Consider the following 6,712-nt stretch of genomic DNA (forward strand, 5'->3'; position numbering starts at 1 on the left):
CCAAGCAAAAACCCCAGCTACTTGAGACACTTTGACTAAGCCTAAAATACGAATATCTCTCCATAAGGATGGTTTTTATACTGTACTTCCACAATCTGCTGGCAGTACAAAAAAATAAGCTGTAGATCTCCTTAGGCTGAGTCATGGTGCTTTGGGGCAGGGACCATGCATATCATGGGAATATTTCACAGTTTCTGCTCTGTTTTCAGTGTATGACACCAAAACACCCACCTGATGACATCCTTTCAAGAGCAAAGGCAGCAATTTGCAGAATTCCGCTTCTTAGGGGAAGTGAGAAATTGCTGAGCTGACACAAAGTCCTGCAGTGTCCCTGTCACCTGCAGAGTCTCCGCATCCTCACCACGGTAGCGGGCATTGTGACAAAGGTTCTATGTCAGCTGGGTGTGGCAGCCAGGTGCCCCCTAGGGGATGGGGAGCCTGTCAGCCCCGGGCCTGTCACTGCCTTCTGGCCCTGCTGTCACCAGCCTGGCCTCTGAAAATTTGTCAAACCATGCCCAGACGTGGGGCCAATTTGGCCCAAAGTCTCCAAGAGACAAGTCGGGAAGAAAGATATGGGACAGAGGGAGAAAGCGAAGGGAGCAGGAGAAAGGGAAGGAAGAATAAAAAGTAGTGTTGGGCTGCAGGAGTGAGATGGAGGAAGTGCAAGAGGCAGAAAGCAGAAGAGTGAGAGAAAAGGAAAGAAGAGACATGCAGCCAGACGAGGGCTTAGTGAGAGAGGATGGGACAGAGAACAGGATGAGAAGGAAATAAGGCAAGGCAAGGGCAGGCAAGGACAGGCAAGGCAAGGCTAGGCTGCAGGACATTTTTTGGCTTTATAGTTTCTAGCACATTCGTTTTCAGACTAGGAGGAAAGCCATAAGACCGTATGGATTAGGCCCAAGCAAATACTCCAGCTACTTGAGACACTTAGACGAAGCCTAAAATACCAAGATCTCTCCATAAGGATGGTTTTTATACTGTACTTCCACAATCTGCTGGCAGTACAAAAAAATAAGCTGCAGATCTCCTTAGGTTGAGTCATGGTGCTTTGGGGCAGGGACCATGCATATCATGGGAATATTTCACAGTTTCTGCTCTGCTTTCAGTGTATGACACCAAAACACCCACCTGATGAAATCCTTTCAAGAGCAAAGGCAGCAATTTGCAGAATTCCGCTTCTTAGGGGAAGTGAGAAATTGCTGAGCTGACACCAAGTCCTGCAGTGTCCCTGTCACCTGCAGAGTCACCGCATCCTCGCCACGGTAGCGGGCATTGTGACAAAGGTTCTATGTCAGCTAGGTGTGGCAGCCAGGCGCCCCCTAGGGGATGGGGAGGCTGTCAGCCCCGGGCCTGTCACTGCCTGCTGGCCCTGCTGTCAGCAGCCAGGCCTCGGAAAACTTGTCAAACCATGCCCAGACGTGGGGCCAATTTGGCCCAAAGTCTGCAAGAGACAAGTTGGGAAGAAAGATATGCGACAGAGGGAGAAAGCGAAGGGTGCAGGAGAAAGGGAAGGAAGAAAAAAAAGAAGTGTTGGGCTTCAGGAGTGAGATGGAGGAATTGCAAGAAAAGAGGCAGGAAGCAGGAGAGTGAGAGAAAAGGAAAGAAGAGACATGCAGCCAGACGAGGGCTTAGTGAGAGAGGATGGGACAGAGAAGAGGATGAGAAGGAAATAAGGCAAGGCAAGGACAGGCAAGGACAGGCAAGGCAAGGCTAGGCTGCAGGACATTTTTTTGCTTTATAGTTTCTAGCATATTCGTCTTCAGACTAGGAGGAAAGCCATAAGACCGTATGGATTAGGCCCAAGCAAAAACCCCAGCTACTTGAGACACTTAGACTAAGCCTAAAATACGAAGATCTCTCCATAAGGATGGTTTTTATACTGTACTTCCACAATCTGCTGGCAATACAAAAAAATAAGCTGCAGATCTCCTTAGGCTGAGTCATGGTGCTTTGGGGCAGGGACCATGCATATCATGGGAATATTTCACAGTTTCTGCTCTGTTTTCAGTGTATGATACCAAAACACCCACCTGATGACATCCTTTCAAGAGCAAAGGCAGCAATTTGCAGAATTCCGCTTCTTAGGGGAAGTGAGAAATTGCTGAGCTGACACCAAGTCCTGCAGTGTCCCTGTCACTTGCAGAGTCACCGCATCCTTGCCACGGTAGCGGGCATTGTGACAAAGGTTCAATGTTAGCTGGGTGTGGCAGCCAGGCGCCCCCTAGGGGATGGGGAGCCTGTCAGCCCCGGGCTTGTCACTGCCTGCTGGCCCTGCTGTCACCAGCCAGGCCTCTGAAAACTTGTCAAACCATGCCCAGACGTGTGGCCAATTTGGCCCGAAGTCTCCAAGAGACAAGTCGGGAAGAAAGTTATGGGACAGAGGGAGAAAGCGAAGGAGCAGGAGAAAGGGAAGGAAGAATAAAGAGTAGTGTTGGGCTGCAGGAGTGAGATGGAGGAATTGCAAGAAAAGAGGCAGGAAGCAGGAGAGTGAGAGAAAAGGAAAGAAGAGACATGCAGCCAAACGAGGGCTTAGTGAGAGAGGATGGGACAGAGAAGAGGATGAGAAGGAAATAAGGCAAGGCAAGGACAGGCAAGGACAGGCAAGGCAAGGCTAGGCTGCAGGACATTTTTTTGCTTTATAGTTTCTAGCACATTCGTCTTCAGACTTGGAGGAAAGCCAAAAGACAGTATGGATTAGGCCCAAGCAAAAACCCCAGCTACTTGAGACGCTTAGACTAAGCCTAAAATACGAAGATCTCTCCATAAGGATGGTTTTTATACTGTACTGCCACAATCTGCTGGCAGTACAAAAAAATAAGCTGCAGATCTCCTTAGGCTGAGTCATGGTGCTTTGGGGCAGGGGCCATGCATATCATGGGAATATTTCACAGTTTCTGCTTTGTTTTCAGTGTATGACACCAAAACACCCAACTGATGACATCCTTTCAAGAGCAAAGGCAGCAATTTGCAGAATTCCGCTTCTTAGGGGAAGTGAGAAATTGCTGAGCTGACACCAAGTCCTGCAGTGTCCCTGTCACCTGCAGAGTCACCGCATCCTCGCCACGGTAGCGGGCATTGTGACAAAGGTTCAATGTCAGCTGGGTGTGGCAGCCAGGCGCCCCCTAGGGGATGGGGAGCCTGTCAGCCCCGGGCCTGTCACTGCCTGCTGGCCCTGCTGCCACCAGCCAGGCCTCTGAAAACTTGTCAAACCATGCCCAGACGTGGGGCCAATTTGGCCCAAAGTCTCCAAGAGACAAGTCTGGAGGAAAGATATGGGACAGAGGGAGAAAGCGAAGGGAGCAGGAGAAAGGGAAGGAAGAATAAAAAGTAGTGTTGGGCTGCAGGAGTGAGATGGAGGAATTGCAAGAAAAGAGGCAGGAAGCAGGAGAGTGAGAGAAAAGGAAAGAAGAGACATGTAGCCAGACGAGGGCTTAGTGATAGAGGGTTGGACAGTGAACAGGATGAGAAGGAAATAAGGCAAGGCAAGGACAGGCAAGGACAGGCAAGGCAAGACTAGGCTGCAGGACATTTTTTTGCTTTATAGTTTCTAGCACATTCATCTTCAGACTAGGATGAAAGCCATAAGACGGTATGGATTAGGCCCAAGCAAAAACCCCAGCTACTTGAGACACTTAGACTAAGCCTAAAATACGAAGATCTCTCCATAAGGATGGTTTTTATACTGTACTTCCACAATCTGCTGGCAATACAAAAAAATAAGCTGCAGATCTCTTTAGGCTGAGTCATGGTGCTTTGGGGCAGGGACCATGCATATCATGGGAATATTTCACAGTTTCTGCTCTGTTTTCAGTGTATGACACCAAAACACCCACCTGATGACATCCTTTCAAGAGCAAAGGCAGCAATTTGCAGAATTCCGCTTCCTAGGGGAAGTGAGAAATTGCTGAGCTGAAACTAAGCCCTGCAGTGTCCCTGTCACTTGCAGAGTCACCGCATCCTCGCCACGGTAGCGGGCATTGTGACAAAGGTTCAATGTCAGCTGGGTGTGGCAGCCAGGCGCCCCCTAGGGGATGGGGAGCCTGTCAGCCCCGGGCTTGTCACTGCCTGCTGGCCCTGCTGTCACCAGCCAGGCCTCTGAAAACTTGTCAAACCATGCCCAGACGTGGGGCCAATTTGGCCCAAAGTCTCCAAGAGACAAGTTGGGAAGAAAGTTATGGGACAGAGGGAGAAAGCGAAGGGTGCAGGAGAAAGGGAATGAAGAACAAAAGGAAGTGTTGGGCTGCAGGAGTGAGATGGAGGAATTGCAAGAAAAGAGGCAGGAAGCAGGAGAGTGAGAGAAAAGGAAAGAAGAGACATGCAGCCAGACGAGGGCTTAGTGAGAGAGGATGGGACAGAGAACAGGATGAGAATGAAATAAGGCAAGGCAAGGACAGGCAAGGACAGGCAAGGCAAGGCTAGGCTGCAGGACATTTTTTTGCTTTATAGTTTCTAGCACATTCGTCTTCAGACTAGGAGGAAGGCCAAAAGACAGTATGGATTAGGCCCTAGCAAAAACCCCAGCTACTTGAGACGCTTAGACTAAGCCTAAAATACCAAGATCTCTCCATAAGGATGGCTTTTATACTGTACTTCCACAATCTGCTGGCAGTACAAAAAAATAAGCTGCAGATCTCCTTAGGCTGAGTCATGGTGCTTTGGGGCAGGGACCATGCATATCATGGGAATATTTCACAGTTTCTGCTCTGTTTTCAGTGTATGACACCAAAACACCCACCTGATGACATCCTTTCAAGAGCAAAGGCAGCAATTTGCAGAATTCCGCTTCCTAGGGGAAGTGAGAAATTGCTGAGCTGACACCAAGTCCTGCAGTGTCCGTGTCACCTGCAGAGTCACCGCATCCTCGCCACGGTAGCGGGCATTGTGACAAAGGTTCTATGTCAGCTGGGTGTGGCAGCCAGGCGCCCCCTAGTGGATGGGGATGCTGTCAGCCCCGGGCCTGTCACTGCCTGCTGGCCCTGCTGTCACCAGCCAGGCCTCGGAAAACTTGTCAAACCATGCCCAGACGTGGGGCCAATTTGGCCCAAAGTCTCTAAGAGACAAGTCGGGAAGAAAGTTATGGGACAGAGGGAGAAAGCGAAGGAGCAGGAGAAAGGGAAGGAAGAATAAAAAGTAGTGTTGGGCTGCAGGAGTGAGATGGAGGAATTGCAAGAAAAGAGGCAGGAAGCAGGAGAGTGAGAGAAAAGGAAAGAAGAGACATGCAGCCAGACGAGGGCTTAGTGAGAGAGGATGGGACAGAGAACAGGATGAGAAGGAAATAAGGCAAGGCAAGGACAGGCAAGGACAGGCAAGGCAAGGCTAGGCTGCAGGACATTTTTTTGCTTTATAGTTTCTAGCACATTCGTCTTCAGACTAGGAGGAAAGCCAAAAGACAGTATGGATTAGGCCCTAGCAAAAACCCCAGCTACTTGAGACGCTTAGACTAAGCCTAAAATACCAAGATCTCTCCATAAGGATGGCTTTTATACTGTACTTCCGCAATCTGCTGGCAGTACAAAAAAATAAGCTGCAGATCTCCTTAGGCTGAGTCGTGGTGCTTTGGGGCAGGGACCATGCATATCATGGGAATATTTCACAGTTTCTGCTCTGTTTTCAGTGTATGACACCAAAACACCCACCTGATGACATCCTTTCAAGAGCAAAGGCAGCAATTTGCAGAATTCCGCTTCTTAGGGGAAGTGAGAAATTGCTGAGCTGACACCAAGCCCTGCAGTGTCCCTGTCACTTGCAGAGTCACCGCATCCTCTCCACGGTAGCGGGCATTGTGACAAAGGTTCAATGTCAGCTGGGTGTGGCAGCCAGGCGCCCCCTAGGGGATGCGGAGCCTGTCAGCCCCGGGCCTGTCACTGCCTGCTGGCCCTGCTGTCACCAGCCAGGCCTCTGAAAACTTGTCAAACCATGCCCAGACGTGGATCCTATTTGGCCCAAAGTCTGCAAGAGACAAGTTGGGAAGAAAGATATGGGACAGAGGGAGAAAGCGAAGGGTGCAGGAGAAAGGGAAGGAAGAACAAAAAGTAGTGTTGGGCTTCAGGAGTGAGATGGAGGAATTGCAAGAAAAGAGGCAGGAAGCAGGAGAGTGAGAGAAAAGGAAAGAAGAGACTTGCAGCCAGACGAGGGCTTAGTGAGAGAGGATGGGACAGAGAAGAGGATGAGAAGGAAATAAGGCAAGGCAAGGACAGGCAAGGACAGGCAAGGCAAGGCTAGGCTGCAGGACATTTTTTCGCTTTATAGTTTCTAGCATATTCGTCTTCAGACTAGGAGGAAAGCCATAAGACCGTATGGATTAGGCCCAAGCAAAAACCCCAGCTACTTGAGACACTTAGACTAAGCCTAAAATACGAAGATCTCTCCATAAGGATGGTTTTTATACTGTACTTCCACAATCTGCTGGCAATACAAAAAAATAAGCTGCAGATCTCCTTAGGCTGAGTCATGGTGCTTTGGGGCAGGGACCATGCATATCATGGGAATATTTCACAGTTTCTGCTCTGTTTTCAGTGTATGATACCAAAACACCCACCTGATGACATCCTTTTAAGAGCAAAGGCAGCAATTTGCAGAATTCCGCTTCTTAGGGGAAGTGAGAAATTGCTGAGCTGACACCAAGTCCTGCAGTGTCCCTGTCACTTGCAGAGTCACCGCATCCTCGCCACGGTAGCGGGCATTGTGACAAAGGTTCAATGTCAGCTGGGTG

This window comes from Columba livia, unplaced genomic scaffold, assembly GCF_036013475.1.
Source record: "Columba livia isolate bColLiv1 breed racing homer unplaced genomic scaffold, bColLiv1.pat.W.v2 Scaffold_103, whole genome shotgun sequence".
Taxonomy (NCBI): Eukaryota; Metazoa; Chordata; class Aves; order Columbiformes; family Columbidae; genus Columba; species Columba livia.